Source organism: Orcinus orca, chromosome 3, assembly GCF_937001465.1.
Source record: "Orcinus orca chromosome 3, mOrcOrc1.1, whole genome shotgun sequence".
NCBI lineage: Eukaryota > Metazoa > Chordata > Mammalia > Artiodactyla > Delphinidae > Orcinus > Orcinus orca.
The window spans coordinates 109,381,409-109,402,804 of record NC_064561.1 but is presented as its reverse complement, the minus strand read 5'-3'; the positions used below and the strand labels follow the sequence as shown (position 1 = coordinate 109,402,804).

General features: G+C 37.3%; 1 protein-coding gene across 4 annotated transcripts in view; it reads right to left on the bottom strand.

Annotated features, from left to right (window-relative positions):
• Window positions 1-21,396, bottom strand: part of KIAA0825 (KIAA0825 ortholog) — a 402,948-nt gene that overhangs the window by 365,021 nt on the left and 16,531 nt on the right. For 3 of the 4 annotated variants that reach the window (XM_049708409.1, XM_049708413.1, XM_049708415.1), the window contains exon 1: window positions 7,274-7,413. The exons of the other annotated variant lie outside the window; for it this stretch is intronic. The gene's annotated coding sequence lies outside the window, so the exon portion shown is untranslated. Of the gene's footprint in view, window positions 1-7,273; window positions 7,414-21,396 lie in introns of those variants that run through there. 4 annotated transcript variants of the gene reach the window in all.

Below are 21,396 nucleotides of genomic sequence, written 5' to 3'. Positions count from 1 at the left end.
CAAACTGGATATATAATGTGACGTCAGTACATGGGGTATTTTAAATATCAATATAACATATATAAAATGAAAGCACACGTATAAAAAATGACAATCTAGCTCTGTATGGCATGAGATAGAAAGATTTCCAGAATGCTATAGTATTTTATTTTAAAAAGTAAGTTGTAGAATTATATATGCATCATGATACAGTATAATACTTCTGAAAAAAAGCCAATCATCCCCCAAATCAGGAAGGGTACTCAACAAACTATCAATAGTGCTAAGCTGTGGGTGGTAGAACTAAAAAGGAACAAGGAAAAGGAAAGATTTACTCTTTATAATCTATTTTTGTTTGAACTTATTATAATGAGCATTACTTTTGACACAGGAGAGACAAAAACAAAAATAAAATATTACAAGGCATTAGCTAATTTAGTATCAACTGAGTGGTACAAGTAACAAATGATCTAGAAGTCCTGCAGAAGGACATTCCCTTTGGGCAGAGGAAAATAGAGAAGTCAAGCCGCCAAGAAAAAGGAAGATAAAGGTGGGAGCCCAGTGATCTTGCAAAGTCCATAGCCTCACAGGCCCCACAGTTGATGACACAGTCTCTCACGGTGTATAGATTGACGTGCTCTCCAATTCTGAGAATGATCCAACAACTAGTGAAGGGAGGACATGAGGAGCCTCAGCCAGACAGTAAGTGGAGAAGTAAATAATGAGTTGGTCTCCTGTTCATTTCCCTCTTCTTCTACAGTGTGGGCTCTTACTAACTTCTTATTGCCAATGTGTCCTCACATGAGGATGTGTCCTCACATCAAGATGAGGTCCTCATCTTGAGGTTTCTTTGTATGTAGTGGGACCCTACTCCTAAACCTCAGCCACAGCTGCCTGCTCCACAATGATGAACCACAACCAACAAGGGGTCCTGGTAATTAAAATGGTGAGAACATCCCTGGAGCATATATAGGACTGCTTTGGGGAACTAGAACAGAAAATTCACAAATGAAAATAGTGAAAGGTAAAATAGGAATGCTATGGCCAGATGGGTATCCTAAGGCCTTTTTTCCTCCAGAAGGAAAATATTTGTACTTTTATCCTACACAAAACAGGGAGTCATAAAAAGTTTTTCACTAAGGCAGTACATGACTACCACTTTATAAATATTTATCAAACAGGGTGTTAAGATGATTTTGGTGTGGGGTGAGAGAACAGTTGTAGGATGATCAGTTAGGAGGATAGTGAATTAATCCAGATGAAGGTGATGATGAATAGGAAGAGGACGGGAACACGAGAAAAGGAAAGACAGCTTTTGAAATGACTTTCCAATGTACGACTAGATAGTTTGGGGTCGCTGAGTGAGGCAGGCAATTATAGCTGAGAGAACACCAGGCAGGTGTTACGTATCCTAGGCATCAAAAGCTTGGACTTGAGACCCAAGTCATCAGAGAAACCAAACAAGACGATGTGAAAATTATAGTCATGATAAGAGGCAGAAAACTTGTGGATATGTCATTAGAAAGTAGCAAAGGGTAAAATCCAGGGTGTGCCTCTTCCTTGGCAATAACAGTGAGTAATGATGACAGGAATAGCTAAGAAAAAGAGGTGGGCATTGTACAGAGCAGGGCATCTTGCTGTCAAAGGTTCTTACAGTCTTGAAGAAGGCAGCTATAGATACCATGCAGTGCATGCTCATGGTAGCCTTCAAGAAGCTAGCTGAGGAGCGGTGACTACTATGGGTGCCCATAAGGTTTCCTGCTGGGTAGGGCCACAGGATAGGCCAGGGTAGTAAGATGAGGCTATAGGGAAATTTATGTAGTAAGGGCTAAATTATTACAAAGGAATTCTGAAATTTTAATCTGGATGACAGAAAAGTAGTTTATGGATAGATTTTTAAAACTTAGGAGGAAAATGTTAGCAAGAAGGCACAGCAAATTCAGTTTTAGACATGACAATTTTTTTTTTTTTTTTTTTTTTTTTCTGGTACGCAGGCCTCTCACTGCTGTGGCCTCTCCCGTTGAGGAGCACAGGCTCCGGACGCGCAGGCTCAGCAGCCATGGCTCACGGGCCCAGTCGCTCAGCGGCATGTGGAATCCTCCCGGACCGGGGCACGAACCCATGTGCCCTGCATGGTGGACTCTCAACCACTGCGCCACCAGGGAAGCCCCTAGACATGACAATTTTGAATGGATTATACAAATGGTAATGTCCAGAATAGAGATGGGTTAGATATATGAGGGGAATGCATAAGAAAACATAGTGTTCGTAATGTCACACGGAAGTTCAGGAGACCAAGACTCAGTATGTTTCAAACTTTTTGAACTATGACCTACAAGGTTATAAAAGTGCATTGCAGGGGGCTTCCCTGGTGGCGCAATGGTTGAGAGTTCGCCTGCCGACGCAGGGGACATGGGTTCATGCCCCGGTCCGGGAGGATCCCACATGCCGCGGAGCAGCTGGACCCGTGAGCCATGGCCGCTGAGCCTGCGCGTCCGGAGCCTGTGCTCCGCAACGGGAGAGGCCACAACAGTGAGGGGCCCGCATAACGCAAAAAAAAAAAAAAAGCATTGCAATCCAATGTGTAGGTGTACACACATATCTTAAAGAAAATCTCCATGAAACATTGCTTATCGTTAATACTTCCTTTGATATTTTCTATTCTATTCCTCCTTCTTCTCCTCCTTCTCCTTCTTCTTTTTTTAAATGTTGCCCAAAGCCTCTAAATTGATTTCAGCACCTTCCTTTTGGCTTAGAGATTTTTAGATTAAAGAGACCTTTGTGATTATTTCGTAGAACCACCTGAAAAGATATGACTGATAAATCCAGAAGATATATTCTTTGAGAAAGAGTAAAAAAGAGAAAAGCAGAAAATTAAAGATCACTTGGGAACCACTAACGGGGGTAAGGGAAAGGCCAAAGAAGATAGAGAGAGTAGGTCATAGGATAGAAAGAAACTAGTACCAACGAGGACAATGTTGCAAAAAGGAATGGGTGGAAATACTGCAGTAGAGGCAAAGACGTGAGCTTTTTTCAGTTCACGTCTTTGCCTCTACTGCAGTATTTCTCAAAGTGTAGTTGAAGACACTAATTTAAGCAGAATTACCTTGGCCACTTGTTAAAAATTCGAATACCTGGGTGGGCCTCATCCCAGGCCTAGTGAACTGAACTTTTTGGGTGTGTGTCCTGGAATTGACAATTAAAAGTTTCCCAGGATATTTTTTCCACCAAGGAACTTTATCTCAGTGCCTTTCACAAATCACCTTTCAAAATGGTATTTTATATAGGAACATGCAATCTCACTTCAGACATTAGATGTATTCTTAAATAGTTGCTAAGTAAGTACTTGCACACTAAACTATTATTCCCCCTGAAGACTTCCGTGATTAACTTCAGAATTATGTCAACCCAGAAGGAAACAAACAAGCTTCCAAAGCATTCAGCCTTCAAATAAACATTCTTCATCCTGATTTTTCTGTACTACTTATGCCAGTGGCTGGCCAAATGGGCTTACAATCCTCATTATCTTTATTCAGATTAAAAGCATATACTATATTTTAAAATTCACTGTACTGTTACATATTTCATTTTGAGTTTGAATTGAGTGCATTGGACTTAACTAGTTAAGTATCCCAATCAAGTGGCATTTAGCAGAACTCACAGGCGGGAAGTGCCACAAGGAGAAAGTTTTCAGAAAAATACAAAAACTAAAGTTTATGATTTGGACTCTAACATCAAAGATATCCCTTTATGTGGTAAGCCCTGCTAACAAAAATATTTGTCAAGTTATTACCAATTGATAACCAAGAAGTATGAGATGTGACTCTAAGATAAGAATCATAACTAACAACAACAACTACTACTACAGTAGATAACATTTTTTCACTTATCTCACATCAGGCTCTGTTTTAAAACCTTTCCATGGATTAACTCATTTCATCTTCACAACGATCGCGTGAAGTAAGTACCGTTTTAGACCTTATTTCCCAGATGATGCAGGTGAGATGCAGAGAGCTGTGTAACCCTCCTAGGGTCCCACAGCTAGAAATAGGAGCTGAGATTCAAACATAGGCATCTGGTCCAGAGTCTGTACTCAAAGGCAGTGTGCTGCAATGTGATTGCAAGAAAGTCTCAGATGTTGAAGTAGTTAGCTGCCCAGTAGAGAGAAAGACTTGCTGTTTATGGTCTGGGATTTTTTCTTTTTCTGTTCTTTATACAAGTGATTTCAAGATAACTTGGGTCTATAGTGGATCCCTGTTCACATTATACATGATAATATGATACTGGGGTGGAGCCTAAGAGTCTGCATTTCTAACAAGTTCCCAGGTAATGGTGATACTGCTGGCTTGGGGCCACATTTTGAGTAGCGGGGGCTTAGAGTATGAGATCTGGAGTAACAGTGCTAGTGTTGGAATCCTAGCTCCATTACTTACTAGTTTTATAAGCTTCTTGTGTGCCTCTACCATATCTGTAAAATAGTGAGATTAAAGTGTTGTTATGAGGATTACATGAGATAATCCATGGATACTACTTAGAACATAGAACATATTCTATGATACTACTTAGAACATATTTGCTGGAACATAGAAAGCACTCAATAAATATTATCTCTTAATCTTACAGAAAACTATTAAAAGCATATATTGTATCCCATTAGAAAGCCATTTATAGAATTGACTGACATAGCAGAAACACTAAATAAAATTCTATCATTTTTTTCCAGCCAGTCACTAGAACATCACTGTACACTGAAGGACATTTAATATATAAGTTAGACCCACTATCCAACTTTATTAATTACATAAATCTGAAACTACTCTAAATGAATTTGTATAAAGCTGGCTTTGGTCTATACTATTTAAAGAGATTATTTTGTTTCTATGCCAGAAAACTTTTTTATATTGCAGGTGTATACTGAGTTCCAACTCATTTATTTGAATAGCTTTCTCTGAATTTAGAAACAGGCATTTTTGTTTTAAAAATTCATTTTTACCAAATAGAAATCAGAACTAGTATTAGTATGAACAATAATAATGATCTAAAACATTTGTTCAAAAAAGGGCACTAGCATAGTTTAGATGAATTTGGATGAGTTGGTCAAAACCTTCACAGACAACTGTATACATTTTCAAACCACTGTACAATGCAGCATAATTACCTCTTGCTATTGAGGACTGGGGCTTAGAAAGAATATTACTTGTCAGAATTGTGATGATTTAACAGTGATGTGATATGGGAGAGTTCAGTGGGAAAGAAAAGTAAAGTCAGAACCAGAAATGAAAACTGTTAGAAACTTCTCAAATTCAACACTGCTTGAAAATTAAAGAGATAGAAGGCAGTGAATGGAGTACAACTAGGAAAGAAAGATTAATGTCCCCCCCAGTCATTGATAAAAACCAAGAATGATAAAACCTGCAGGTTCAGTCAAGGAGGAGATGAGAACTATGAAGTGTTTTAGGTTGGCCAGTATCTTTATGAGTCAGCAAGAAAAGATCAGTAAATAATTTGCCTCTCTTTTCACCGTTTATTTCTCAAACACAGGTGATAAAAAAGACAATTGTGGGACAGATTCTGATATGTTTATTTTTCTAAATTAAAACTATATTCAACATATGACCTGCGCTGTGAGAGCATGAAAGATGAGAATCAAGGAAAAGGGTGGAATTTGGGTAGGGAGATTATTATTTCCCTCCTCTCTCCCTTTCTCTCTTTCCTTGCAGAATGGGGTAAGGAAGGCTCCAGGCTCCTCCTTTAATGTCCAGTGTGGTACTAGAATTTCTTTTAACATTCAGCACAACATATCAGATTTTACTCTACATTTTGCTTTGTATAACAAGTGTTACTTTAAAAAATAAAATTTTACCCCCAAAAAAATCTGCTTAAAAGTGCTTCTATAAAGGACTGGCATATGGAAAAATTTAGGGCAGGGTTACCTATACTTAATTATACTGAATAAGGATTCTTCTATTGAAATAATTACCAGGTTTAACTTGTACTTTTAGTGAAAAAAAAATTGTTGGAATTGTGATTCTTAACATCTAGAGATGATAACCAACAAGATTGGATGGTTTGGATTAGAGGAACAAGAAAACAATTATACCAACATCATGTTTTGTTATTTGGGTTTACAATGGTCTGAATCAAATTCCTGAAAAACAGAAATTTACCAAAATGCATGAGCTAACTTTTTCCACTTATAAGGCAGGTATTAGCTGTCTCTCAATACCAGAGAAGCAAGGAATTCCACTTCAGTGTGACCTATTTATGCCTCTTAGATTCATCATATGCATTTTTTAATGACCTCAAACCAAAGGAAATGTGGAAACCTATTTGAAAAGCTGACATTAAGGTTGTGACACCAATCAAAACAACAAGAGAATCTAAAGTTAAACTGACACACAATCCCCAAATCAGTCTGTTACACTCCTAATTTAAAAAACAGTTACTATGTGAAATAGTGATGGCATGTCAGCCTCTGCTTTGAAACTCCTGAATTTTGTCATTTGGTGTTTGTGTCACAACCTTAATATTATTTAAATATACTTTTTAATATCTATTATTTAAAAAATACCTTTGAATTGAAGATACTCTAGCTTTGAAGAAGCCAACCTCAAAGCACTGCATGCCACTTTTATTAGAAGTGGTGCATAAAACATTTCCTGTTGACAAATCTAATTCATTAAAAGGTGAGATGGATGCATTTTAAAATAACTGGCTGGCATTATTATCTGCAACACCTTTTATAAATTATTCCCCTTTTCCCTTTTGACTGAACTTGTCACAGTTCCCTTTCAGCATCTGAGTGTTATGCCTCATAGTCAATGCTTTCAACATGTTTAGACAAGTCATAAGTTAAACAAGCAGTGGTACTTTATTTTCTAGAAATGAGAAAGGGTAGCTGAAATACAGATTATTTCAGTCAATTCATTGATTTTTAACTAAAGACAAGTAAAGTCAGTTAGTGGTTGTTTCATCTTACACAAAGGATTTAAAAATAAAGCTATACTGTTTGAGTAGAAGGGAGAATTTGAAAGAAAGGAACATAAAGAGAGATGCTGGCAGCCCTGCTGCACTATTGTGCAGAAGACTTAGTTTAAAATTGAATTGTGCTTCCCCTGACATCGGAGATCAGGCACATCATAAGGCTGACAGCTGCCTGGCACACTACCTTCCTAAAGGAAAATGCTAACTGCATTTCTCTTAGAGGCCAAAGGAATAGAATTATAGAAGCTTTCAAGCAAACTGGGGAGGCAGAGTACAAATCATTTAAAATATGACAAAAACCATTTCTTACCTAATTTTGTTTCAGAAGACTATAAGAATGAGCTTGTCTTCTAATCCTAAGTAGGTGGTAAATTATTTCCTTATGAGTTGTCAGTAGAAGAGCTGCCCTTTCTCTAGTATCTTCAGCAGTTTTTTTTCCACAAAATATACAAACACCTATAAAATAATTAGATACAGCTTTATCACTGCCACATGGAGGGGGCATAGTCACAACATTAGTCATCTACATTGGCAGTGACAGTACTATCATTGTTATAATATACAGACTTGGTCCAAGAGATGCTAGAAACACATAAAGACATCCTGAAGTTGGGATACCTAAGAAAACCTTATCAGCAAGATGATTCATAGATTACAGGCAAATGGATGACGGATGCACCTAGGAAAACGATATTCAAAACATCCCTTTTATTTTCATTGATTTTTCAAATGTTCCTAAAGAAACGTAGATCACAGAGAGTAAGGGATGGTTGCACCATATGAAATAAGCAATACCTTTCAATACAATTACGTTTTTCTTGTTTAATTACCAGTTGCCCCAGAACTGTTTACTAAAACCATCTTTGGGGTTTCCCTGATGGTCTAGTGGTTAAGACTCCATGCTTTCAATGCAGGGGGCTCGAGTTCAATCCCTGGTTGGGGAACTACATGCTGCGTGGCATGGACAAAATATTTTTTTTTTAATTTTGTTTTAATTAAAAAAAATATTTCCCCACTCTTCCAGGTTATCTTATTAAAGTAAATTCTAATTCAGTTGATCTGGGGTTGGGATCTGAGATTCTGTGTTTCTAACAACCTCCCAAGTCAAGTCACCAAAGAGGTGGGTCTGTGGTCTAAACATTCAGTAGTAAGGTTCCACCAATCTATTTGACTTTCCCTGCACCAAAATACACTGTTGTTATTCTTAGTTTTTGGCCCTTTGTCTTTCTATATAATTTTAAAATCTTTTGTCAAGTATTCTCTCCTCCCTAACAAAATGGACAGTTAGGAATTTGATTGATCAAATTGGGCATCTGTAAAATCTTGAGTTTCCCAAGCCATGTGTATTGTATATCATTCCATTTATTAAGGTCTTATTGTCACAAAATAATGCTTTACTATTTTCCCCATGGGAGTTTTGCACATGTCTTGTTATGTCAGATGTACTCCCAGGAACTTCATATTTTGAATGTTAGTATAAATAATATCTCTTTGCAAGGGCTTTATCTTGTTTTGTTTATATATGTATGTATTTGTATAATTTTTGTATATTGATGTATTTATCCAGGATATTTTCTAAACTCTTATTATTTTTTCTGTGGTTTTACATCATACATACATAATGAGTTTTACTTCTTCATTCTAAAATCTATACTTATTTCTTTATCTTGCCTTACTAAAAGAAAAAGAAAAGAAGTCAAATGATAAGTATATTACTTAATAGAAAAATCTATTTTATAATCTGTGATCTGCCAAAATGATCTCTTCATTAGGCTTAGGTCAACTAGAAAACTAATATGAAGAAGGTTCCAGATGCTTCTCTTGATATTTATTGATTGTTCTCATACTTCTTGACTTTCTCTGGTGTCTGATATACAAGTGCTTAAATGTAACTAACATCCATTGTCCCAAGCTGACTTCCAGTTGATACTTCATCAGAAACAGACAAAAACCCTCATGGACAACTTGGCCAGTCTAGGAACTAAATTTGAGCAAAACAGTAAACAGAGGAATTGTAATAAGAGACATGGTTCAGTTCGGTCTAAGAACTAAGTGGAGATGCCCACACTAGGGAGCCATTACAGAGATACAACATATTACCTACACTACATAGCTGAAATCACAAGATTTCATGGAAAACCCAAAAATAATTGAAATTGCTTTCTTGATAACATTGTCAGCCTGTAGGGTGAATTGTGCTTCTTGATAGCTTTCAGCCAATCAATTCGACCACAGGAAAACATTAAGACTTACTGTTCCACAAACTGTCAATGTTGTTAATATTGGTTACCTGAGGAAAGGTAAATGTGCTTGATGGTGGGATGGAGAATGGGGTAAAGAAAGAGAAAGATGCAGTAACTAAAATAATAATAACGACTGCAGTAATAATAATAAAAATACAACAAACTATTCTTTAAAAATGGGTTCAAAATCCACTAAAATAATAATCATGAAGAAATATAGCAATGCAGAAAATGCTGAAAAGGACAGATGAAAACAGGACCCAAGCACACACATACACATTACATTGCAACTGTTTAACAATATGTGCACAAAATTTTTGGTTAGGAAAATCAATAAGCATGTATTTTCCCCCCTTCTCCTCTAGAGATTCCCTTAAAAAGATAAAAAAGGTGTGTGTTGGGGTGAGGGAACAGGATGTAAACTCACAAAAATGAAGAGACTGAGAGAGGCATCACTACAAATTTGTACAATGTAAGACAGATGAAAGAGCTTTCATGGTAAAAACAGATTGGAAAAAGCAAAACTCTAGAATGTGTGCAGAGACTGCAATTAAAGGAATGTCCTATAGCATTGGCAGAAGTGTGGAGTAAGAAGTGAAGCTAAAGTATGCAAACAATTGACTGCCCAAGAAACACTGAATCTCCCTCCCCTACCTTTTTGTACAGCAACTTCTTTTTTTTTTCCTTCTCCGTAGTTAACTGACTGTGAGTAAAAAAAAAAAAAGTAAATGGGAAAAGTGGTGTGTTTGAAGATACGAAATAACTATCTAGAAAATTAAGGATCAAAAGAGATGGGAGGGAGGGGATTAGGAAAACATGGTGGAGTCAAAGGACTTGAGCTCACCTCCTCATATGAAAACACCAAAATCAAAACTAACTGTTAAACAACCACTGAAAAAAAGACTGGAACATACCAAAAAAGATAATCCAAAGACAAAGAAGAAGCCACAACGAGACAGCAGCAGGGGCACTTTCATCATATAATCAAATCCCATACCCGCTGGGTAGGCAAGCCACAAACTGGAAAATAATTATATCACATATCACAGAGGTTCTCCCACAGGAGTGAGAGTTCTGAGCCCCACACCAGGCTTCCCAGCCTGGGGGTCTGGCATCAGGACGAAGAGCCCCCAGAGCATTTGGTATTGAAGGACAGTGGGCCTTGAGTGCAGTAGCTCCATAGGACTGGGGTAAACAGAGACTCCGCTCATGGTGGGCACACACAAAGTTTCATGTGCTCTGGAACCCAGGGCAAAGCAGTGACTCCATAGGAGCCAGGGTCAGACCTACCTGCAGGTCTTGGAGGGTCTCCTGGGGAGGTGGGGGTCGGCTGTGGCTCACTGTGGAGATAAGGACACTGATAGTAGAGGCCCCAGGAAATATTTAGCATGAGCACTCCTGGACATTGCCACTTTGGCACTGAGACCTGGCCTCATCCAACAGCCTGCAGGCTCCAGTGCTGGGATGCCTCCAGCCAAACAACCAACAATGTGGGAACACAGCCCCACCCATCAGCAGACAGGGTGCCTAAAGTCATCCTGAGCCCACAGCTGCCTCTAAACACACCCCTTGACATGGCCCTGGCCTTCAGAGGTAAAGACCCAGCTCCATCCACCAGTGGGCAGGTACCAGTCCCGCCCACCAGGAAGCCTGCACAAGCACCTCGACCAACCTCACCCACCAGGGAGCAGACACCAGATGCAAGAGGAACTACAATCCTGCAGCCTGTGGAACAGAGAACACAAATGCAGAAAACTAGAGGAAGGGAAGAAAAAGAACTACAAAAACAGATCCAAAACAATTAACAAAATGGCAACGAGAACATATATATCAATAATTACCTTAAATGTAAATGGATTAAATGCTCCAACCAAAAGACAAAGACTGGCTGAATGGACACAAAAACAAGACCCATTTATATGTTGTCCACAAGAGACCCACTTCAGATCTAGGAACACATACAGACTGAAAGTCAGGGGATGGAAAAAGATATTCCATGCAAATGGAAACCAAAAGAAAGCTGGAGTAGCAATTCTCATATCAGACAAAATAGACTTTAAAACAAAGAGTATTACAAGAGACAAAGAAGGACACTACATAATGATCAGGGGATCAATCCCAGAAGAAGATGTAACAATTGTATGTATTTTTGAACCCAACATAGGAGCACATCAATACAGAAGGCAAATACTAAAAGCCATAAAAGGGGAAATAGAGAGGAAGACATTCATAGTAGGGGACTTTAACACCCCACTTTCACCAATGGACAGATGATCCAAAATGAAAATAAATAAAGAAACACAAACTTTAAACGATACATTAAACAAGATGGACTTAATTGATATTTATAGGACATTCTATCCAAAAACAACAGAATACACATTTTTCTCAAATGCTCATGGAACATTCTCCGGATACATCATATCCTGGATCACAAATCAAGCCTGGGTAAATTTAAGAAAATTGAAATTGTATCAAGTATCTTTTCCGACCACAATGCTATGAGACTAGATATCAATTACAGGAAACGATCTGTAAAAAATACAAACACATGGAGGCTAAACAATACACTACTTAATAACGAAGTGATCACTGAAGAAATCAAAGAGGAAATCAAAAAATACCTAGAAACAAATGACAATGGAGACACGACAACGCAAAACCTATGGGATGCAGCAAAAGCAGTTCTAAGAGGGAAGTTTATAGCAATATAATCCTACCTTAAGAAACAGGAAACATCTTGAATGAACAACCTAACTTTGCACCTAAATCAATTAGAGAAAGAAGAACAAAAAAACCCCAAAGATAGCAGAAGGAAAGAAATCATAAAGATCAGATAAGAAATAAATGAAAAAGAAATGAAGGAAATGATAACAAAGATCAATAAAACTAAAAGCTGGTTCTGTGAAAGGATAAACAAAATTGAAAAACCATTAGCCAGACTCATCAAGAAAAAAAGGGAGAGGACTCAAATCAATAGAATTAAAAATGAAAAAGGAAAAGTAACAACTGACACTGCAGAAATACAAAAGATCATGAGAGATTACTACAAGCAACTCTATGCCAATAAAATGGACAACCTGGAAGAAATGGACAAATTCTTAGAAATGCACAACCTGCTAAGACTGCATCAGGAAGAAATAGAAAATATGAACAGACCAATCACAAGCACTGAAATTGAAATTGTGATTAAAAATCTTCCAACAAACAAAAGCCCAGGACCAGATGGCTTCACAGGTGAATTCTATCAAACATTTAGAGAAGAGCTAACACCTATCCTTCTCAAACTCTTCCAAAATGTAGCAGAGGGAGGAACACTCCCAAACTCATTCTACGAGGCCACCATCACCCTGATACCAAAACCAGACAAGGATGCCACAAAGAAAGAAAACTACAGGCCAATATCACTGAGGAACATAGATGCAAAAATCCTCAACAAAATATTAGCAAACAGAATCCAACAGCATATTAAGAGGATCATACACCATGATAAAGTGTGGTTAATTCCAAGAATGCAAGGATTCTTCAATATACGCAAACCAATCAATGTGATACACCATACTAACAAATTGAAGGAGAAAAAACATATGGTCATCTCAATAGATGCAGAGAAAGCTTTCGACAAAGTTCAACACCAATTTATGATAAAAACCCTCCAGAAAGTAGGCATAGAGGGAACTTTCCTCAACATAATAAAGGCCATATATGACAAACCCACAGCCAACATCGTCCTCAATGGTGAAAAACTGAAAGCATTTCCACTAAGATCAGGAACAAGACAAGGTTGCCCACTCTCACCACTCTTATTCAACATAGTTTTGGAAGTTTTAGCCACAGCAATCAGAGAAGAAAAGGAAATGAAAGGAATCCAAATCGGAAAAGAAGAAGTAAAGCTGTCACTGTTTGCAGATGACATGATACTATACATAGAGAATCCTAAAGATGCTACCAGAAAACTACTAGAGCTAATCAATGAATTTGGTAAAGTAGCAGGATACAAAATTAATGCACAGAAATCTCTGGCATTCCTATACACTAAGGATGAAAAATCTGAAAGTGAAATCAAGAAAACACTCCCATTTACCACTGCAACAAAAAGAATAACATATCTAGGAATAAACCTACCTAAGGAGACAAAAGACCTGTATGCAGAAAATTATAAGACACTGATGAAAGAAATTAAAGATGATACAAATAGATGGAGAGATATACCATGTTCTTGGATTGGAAGAATCAACATTGTGAAAATGACTCTACTACCCAAAGCAATCTACAGATTCAACGCAATCCCTATCAAACTACCACTGGCATTTTTCACAGAATTAGAACAAAAAATTTCACAATTTGTATGGAAACACAAAAGACCCCAAATAGCCAAAGCAATTTCAAGAATGAAAAACAGAGCTGGAGGAATCAGGCTCCCTGACTTCAGACTATACTACAAAGCTACAGTAATCAAGACAGTAGGGTACTGGCACAAAAACAGAAATATAGATCAATGGAACAGGATAGAAAGCCCAGAAATAAACCCACGCACATAGGGTCACCTTATCTTTGATAAAGGAGGCAGGAACGTACAGCGGAGAAAGGACAGCCTCTTCAATAAGTGGTGTTGGGAAAACTGGAAAGGTACATGTAAAAGTATGAGATTAGAACACTCCCTAACACCATACACAAAAATAAGCTCAAAATGGATTAAAGACCTAAATGTAAGGCCAGAAACTATCAAACTCTTAGAGGAAAACATAGGCAGAACACTCTATGACATAAATCACAGCAAGATCCTTTTTTGACCCACCTCCTAGAGAAATGGAAATAAAAATAAACAAATGGGACCCAATGAAACTTCAAAGCTTTTGCACAGCAAAGGAACCCATAAACAAGACAAAAAGACAGTCCTCAGAATGGGAGAAAATATTTGCAAATCAAGCAACTGACAAAGGATTAATCTCCAAAATTTACAAGCAGCTCATGCAGCTCAATAACAAAAAAAACAAACAATCCAATTCAAAAATGGGCAGAAGACCTAAATAGACATTTTCCAAAGAAGACATACAGACTGCCAACAAACACATGAAGGAATGCTCAACATCATTAATCATTAGAGAAATGCAAATCAAAACTACAATGAGATATCATCTCACACAGGTCAGAATGGCCATCATCAAAAACTCTAGAAACAATAAATGCTGGAGAGGGTGTGGAGAAAAGGGAACCCTCTTGCACTGCTGGTGGGAATGTGAATTGGTACAGCCACTATGGAGAACAGTATGGAGGTTCCTTAAAAAACTACAAATAGAACTACCATATGACCCAGCAATCCCATTACTGGGCATATACCCTGAGAAAACCATAATTCAAAAAGAGTCATGTATCAAAATGTTCATTGCATCTCTATCTACAATAGCCAGGAGATGGAAACAACCTAAGTCTTCATCATCGGATGAATGGATAAAGAAGATGTGGCACATATATACAATGGAATATTACTCAGCCATAAAAAGAAACAAAATTGAGTTATCTGTAGTGAGGTGGATGGACCTAGAGTCTGTCATACAGCGTGAAGTAAGTCAGAAAGACAAATACCGTATACTAACACATATATATGGAATCTAAGAAAAAAAAATGTCATGAAGAACCTAGGGGTAAGACAGGAATAAAGACACAGACCTACTGGAGAATGGACCTGAGGATATGGGGAGGGGGAAGTGTAAGCTGGGACAAAGAGAGTTGCATGGACATATATATACTACCAAACGTAAAATAGATAACTAGTCGGAAGCAGCTGCATAACACAGGGAGATCAGCTCGGTGCTTTGTGACTACCTAGAGGGCTGCGATAGGGAGGGTGGGAGGGAGGGAGACGCAAGCGGGAAGTGATATGGGAACATATGTATATGTATAACTGATTCACTTTGTTATAAAGCAGAAACTAACAAAAAAAAAAGAAAGAAAGAAATAGTACTTGAGGGGACTTCCCTGGTGGTCCAGTGGGTAAGACTTTGTGCTCCCAATGCAGGAGGCCCCAGCTCCATCCCTGGTCGGGGAACTAGATCCCGCATGCATGCCGCAACTAAGAATCCGCATGCTGCAACTAAGAATTTTGCGTGCCACAACTAAGAAGTTCGCATGACGCAATTAAAGATCCAGCATGCCACAACTAAGATACAGTGCAGCCAAAATAAATTAATTTTTAAAAAAAAAAGAAATAGTATTTGAGAAAAACAGATATAAAAGGGTCAATACATCAAAACGCTGTAATATTTACAAATATATATGCACCTAAAACAAGGCCTCAAAGTCAACAGAGCAAAAATTGACAGAATTCAAAGAAGAAATTGACTATTTGAGAATTATAATTAGATATTTCAATCCTCTGCACTCAATAATTGATGCAATTAAACAGAAAATCAGCAAGAGTACAGAAGATCTGAATGCTGTCAACCTATTCAACCTAACTCCCATATACAGACTACTCCTCGCAATGATGGGAGAATATACTTTTTTTTTTCAAATGCCAAAAAATTTTTTCAAAAATAGATCATATTCTAGGTCATAAAACAAGTCTCAATAAATTTAAAAGTAATGAGATCATAGGAAGTAATAAGATCACGTTCTGTAAGTACAACAAAATTAAATCAGAAATCAATAGCATTACAAAATTTTGGAAAATTCCCAATATTTGGAAGTTAAAGAACATACTTTTAAATAACAACAAGTCACAAAAGGAATCACAGGGGATATTAGAAAATATTTTTTACTGAATGATAGTGAAACACAATTTGTCACATTTTATGGCATACATAAAAAGCTATAGAAGGAAATCTATAGCTTTAAACACATATCAAAAAAGAAGAAAGGTGTAGAATAAGTACCTCAAGATTCAATCTTAGGACACTAGAAAAAGAAGAGCAAACCACATGCAAAGCAAGGAGATGAAAGGCAACATAAAGGATTACAGCAGAAATAAATGATACAGAAAAGAGAAAAGCAATAGACAATAAAAACAAAAGTTGGTTTTTGAAAATATTAACAAAATTGCAAACGCTTAGCTAGATGATCAAGAGAAAAAGAAAAAGGGCATAAATTACCAAAATAATGAATGAAAAATATATCACTACTGGTCATACAGAAATCGAAAAGATTATAAGACAACACAATGAAGGACTTTATGCCAAAAAGTAGACACACAGATGAAATGGACAGATTTTTAGAAAGACATAAATGACCAAAACCAAATCAAGAAAAACTGTAAAAAATGAACAGATCTAAAACAATAAAGAAGTTGAATTAGTAATTCAAAATCTTCCCACAAGGAAAAGCAAAGACCCAAGGTCTTCACTGGTGAATTCTATAAAATAAAAAAAATAATAATACCAACATTTCACAAACTCTTTTAGAAAACAGAGGGAAAAAACCTTCCTAACTCATTCTATGATGACAGTATTACCCTGAAAACAAAGCCAAACAAACACACCAGAAGAAAATAAAACTGTACACTAAATGCCTATATTAAAAAAGAAAGATCTAAAATCAATACCATAACCATCAACCTTAAGAAACTAGAAAAAGAAGAGCAAGCTAAACCTAAAGCAAGCAGAAGGAAGAAAACATTGCGCACACGCACACACACACAGAAAAGAGAGGTAAGATTGAAATTGCAAAAATTAGGAATGAAAGGAGGAACGCTATTACTGACCTTACAGAAATAAAGAGATTAGAAGGGGATACAATATACAGTTGTACATCATTAAATTTTATAAACTAGATGAAATAGACAAATTCCCAAAAAGACACAAAGTACTGAAATGACTGGAGACTAAAAAATATGAAAAGACCTATAACAAAAAAGCAGATTGAATTAATGATCAAAAACTTTTTCACAAAGACAAAGCCAGATCAGACGGTTTCATTGGTGAATTCTACCAGAAATTAACACCAATCCTTCACAAACTCTCCCAAAAACAGAAGCAGAGGGAACACTTCTCAACTCATTCTCTAAGGCCAGTATTACCTTGATACTAAAACCAGACAAAAACATTACAAGAAAAGAAAACTATACACCAATATTCCTTATGAATATATAGGCTAAAATACTCAACAAACTATTAACAAATTGAATCCAGCAACATATAAAAAGCATTTTACACCATGATTAAGTGGCATTTATCCCAGGAATGTAAGATTGAATCAACACAGGAAAATGAACCAATGTAATATACCTCGTTAATAGAATATAGGACAAAAACTATGTGATGATCTAAATAGATGCAGAGAAGAATGTGTGAAAATCCAACACCCTTGCATGATTAAAAAAACTCAACAAACCAGGAGTAGAAGGGGATTTCATCAACTTGATAAAAGACATTTACAAAAAACCCACAACTAACTTCATACTTAATGGTGAAAGACAGAAAGCTTTGCCCTTAAGATCAGGAACAAGACAAGTGTGTCCGTTTTTAACCCTTCTGTTCAATACTGTACTGGAAATTCTAGCCAGGACAATTAGGCAAGAAAAGTAAATACAAGGCATCCAGACTGGAAAGGAAGAAGTAAAACTATTCCAGACTGGAAAAGAAGAAGTAAAACTGTCTCTTCTTATAGATGACATGATCTTGTATGTAGAAAGTCCTAAGGAATTCTAAAACAAACCAAAAACTCAAACTATTGGAGCTAATAAATACATTCAACAAAGTTTGCAGAAAATAAGAATAATAAACAGAAACAAATTATATTTAATATGCTAGCAATTAACAATTTTAAAATGAAATTAGGAAAGAAATTCCATTTACAATAGCATCAAATAGAATAAAATATTTAGGAAAACATTTAACAAAAGAAGTGCAAGACCTATCCACTGAAAGATCTAAATATATGAAAAGTCCATTGGTTATGGACTGAAAGATTTAATATTGTTAAAATGGCAATACTTCTCAAATTAATATACAGATTCAATGTAATCTCTATCAAAAACTCAGCTGCCTATTAACAAAATGATCTTAAAATTTATATGGAAATGCAAGAGATAGTCAAAAAAATCTTGAAAAAGAAGAATGGAGTTAGAGAACTCACATTTCCTACTTTTCAAAACTTACTACAGAGCTGCAGTAATCAAGACTGTGTGATAGGATAGGCATAAAGATAGACATGTAATCAATGGAATAGAATGGAGAGTCCAAAAATAAACCCATACAATGTTCAATTGATTTTTGGTAAGGGATTCAAGAAAATTCAATAGGGAAAGATTGTCTTTTCAAGCAAAGTTGCTGAGACAACTGAATATCAACATGCAAAAGAATGAAGTCGAACTCCTTCATCTAAAGACATACAAAAATTAACTCAAAATCGATCAATGACCTGAACACAAGTGATAAAATACATACAATTTTTAGAGGAAATCACAGGTGTAAAATCAAGAACATTTGTGCTTCAAAAGATGACATCAATAAAGTGAAAAAACAACCTACTGAGTGGGAGAAAATATTTGCAAATCAAATATCTGATAAGGAGATAGTATCCCAAAATCTATACAGAACTATTACAGCTCAACAATAAAATGACAAGTAATTCAATTTAAAAATGACAAAGGGGTACTTCCCTGATGGTCCAGTGGTAAAGAATCTGCCTTCCAATGCAGGGGACGTGAGCGTGATACCTGGTCAGGGAACTAAGATCCCACATGCTGCGGGGCCACAAAGCCCATGCACCAGAACTACTGAGCTCATGTGCCTCAACTAGAGAGTCCATAGGCCGCAAACTACAGAGCCCACGCTCTCTGGAGCCCATGTCACAACTAGACAAGAGAAAATCCGCACTCTACAACTAGAGAGAAGCCCGCACACCGCAAGGAAGAGCCTGCCTACCGCAACAAGCACCATAATGAAAAATCCCACATGCCTCAACAAAGACCCCACACAGCTAAATAAATAAATAATAAATAAATTGTTTTAAAAAATAACAAAAGATTTGAATAGACATATGTCCAAAGGAGATAGACAAATGGCCAATAAGTACATGAAATGATGTTAAGCATTATTAATTATCAGATAAATACAAATTGAGACCACGTAAGATACCACTTCACAACTCACTAGAATGGCTATAATCAAAAGACAGACACTAACATGTTTTGGGGAGGATGTGGAAAAACTGAAACCATCTCACATTGTTAGTGGGATTGTAAAGGTCTCCCTCCCCCACCCCTCTCAGTGGGGTATTTCATTTGCATTTTGCATTTTGTAATTGTTTTTGTGATCTCTCCCACTACACTGAAGCATTTGAGACTAGGACTAGGTCTCTTTCTCTCACTCGAGTATATCAGTTAGAGCAACTGTCATTCTGTGCTACCCGCAATCACTGATTTGCTTACCTCTCTCAACCACTAGACTATAATCTTCTTAAGAGAGAAACTGTGCTTCCTTTATTTTTGCATCCTAGTACCTAGCCTAGTAGTTAACACACAGGAAATACAAAAGAAAAAATTAAATAAGAGATTCCAAAGTATGGTACACAGATCCCTGGTGGAGACCCAACATTCTTACAGAAGGTTCACAAGGTAAAAACTATTTTCATAGTAATAAGACATTACAAGCCATTTCAATAGGTCGACATTTGTACTAAATGCAAAAGCAACAATGCCCTAGCACAAATTATAATCCCCAAACTGTGTTAATTTTACTAGTTTTCTATTGCTACTGTAATAAGTTGCCACAAATTTATCGTCATAAAGCCACAAAAATGTATTATCTTACAGTTCTCCTGGTTAAAGACCATTTCAGGGTCTCACTAGGCTAAAACCAAAGGCTCAGCAGTTGCATTCCTTTCTGGAGGCTCTGAAGACAATCCGTTGTTTCCTTGCATTTTTTAGCTTCTAGAGGCTGCTCTCATTCCTTGGCTGGTGGCCCACTTCCCCCATTTTCTAGCTAGCTATGTGAGTCCTTTTCATATCTCATCACTCTGAATTACTCTTCTGACTCCTTCTTCCACTTTGGAGAAACACTGTAATTACACTGCATCCATTCAGATAATCCAGGATAATCTGAATATTTTAAAGTAAACTGACTAGCAAATTTAAGTCCCCTTTGCTATATAACATAACATAGTCACAGGTTCTAGGGATTATGATGTAGGCGTTTCTGGGGGCCATTCTCCTGCCTACCCCTGTAGTCACATTTTTCACCATCACACAGTTAAAATAAAAAATAGTGGCAGGTTCACTTAATAATGTCCTTGATGAGGCACTAAAAATTAGTAATTTTATTAACTCAACCTTTGAATACACCACACATTTTCTCAAAATTAATCAAATTGAGCTGTCATTTCAAGGAAAATATTAGACAGTATTTGTTGCCAATGATAAAATTAGAGCTTTTAAAGCAAAAACAAATACCTTGGAAAATTCATATACTTGCAGACGGACAATTTTGCAATATTTTAAGATTTTCCTGAGGAAATTACTGGTGATATTAACAAATGGGATTTTTTGATATTGTATAATGAAGTATATATTAAGATTTGGAAGTCAAGCACACATCAGTGAATCAATATTTTCATATGGCCAATGCATTATGTAACAAAAGTATGTGTTTGTAAAAGATTCATTCAAAGTGCACGATGCGGGGCAGGCTTCAAGATGGTGGAACAGTAAGACGTGGAGATGACCTTCCTCCCCACAAATACATCAGGAATACGTCTACATGTGGAACAGCTCCTACAAAACACCTACTGAACGCTGGCAGAAGACCTCAGACGTCCCGACAAGCAAAAGAAACTCCCCACGTACATGGGTAGGGCAAAAGAAAAAAGAAAACACAGAGACAAAAGAATAGGGACGGGACCTGCACCAATGGGAGGGAGCTGTGAAGGAGGGAAGGTTTCCACACACTAGGAAGCCGCTTCGTGGGCGGAGACTGTGGGTGGAGAAGTGGGGAGCTTGGGAGCCACGGAGGAGAGCGCAGCAACAGGGGTGCGGAGGGCAAAGCGGAGAGATTCCCACACAGAGGATCAGGGCCGACCGGCACTCACCAGCCCGAGAGGCTTGTCTGCTCACCCGCCGGGGCGGGCGGGGCTGGGAGTTGAGGCTGGGGCTTCGGTCGGAGCGCCGGGAGAGGACTGGGGTTGGTAGCCTGAACACAGCCTGCAGGGGTTTAGTGCACCACAGCTAGCCGGGAGGGAGTCCGGGGAAAAGTCT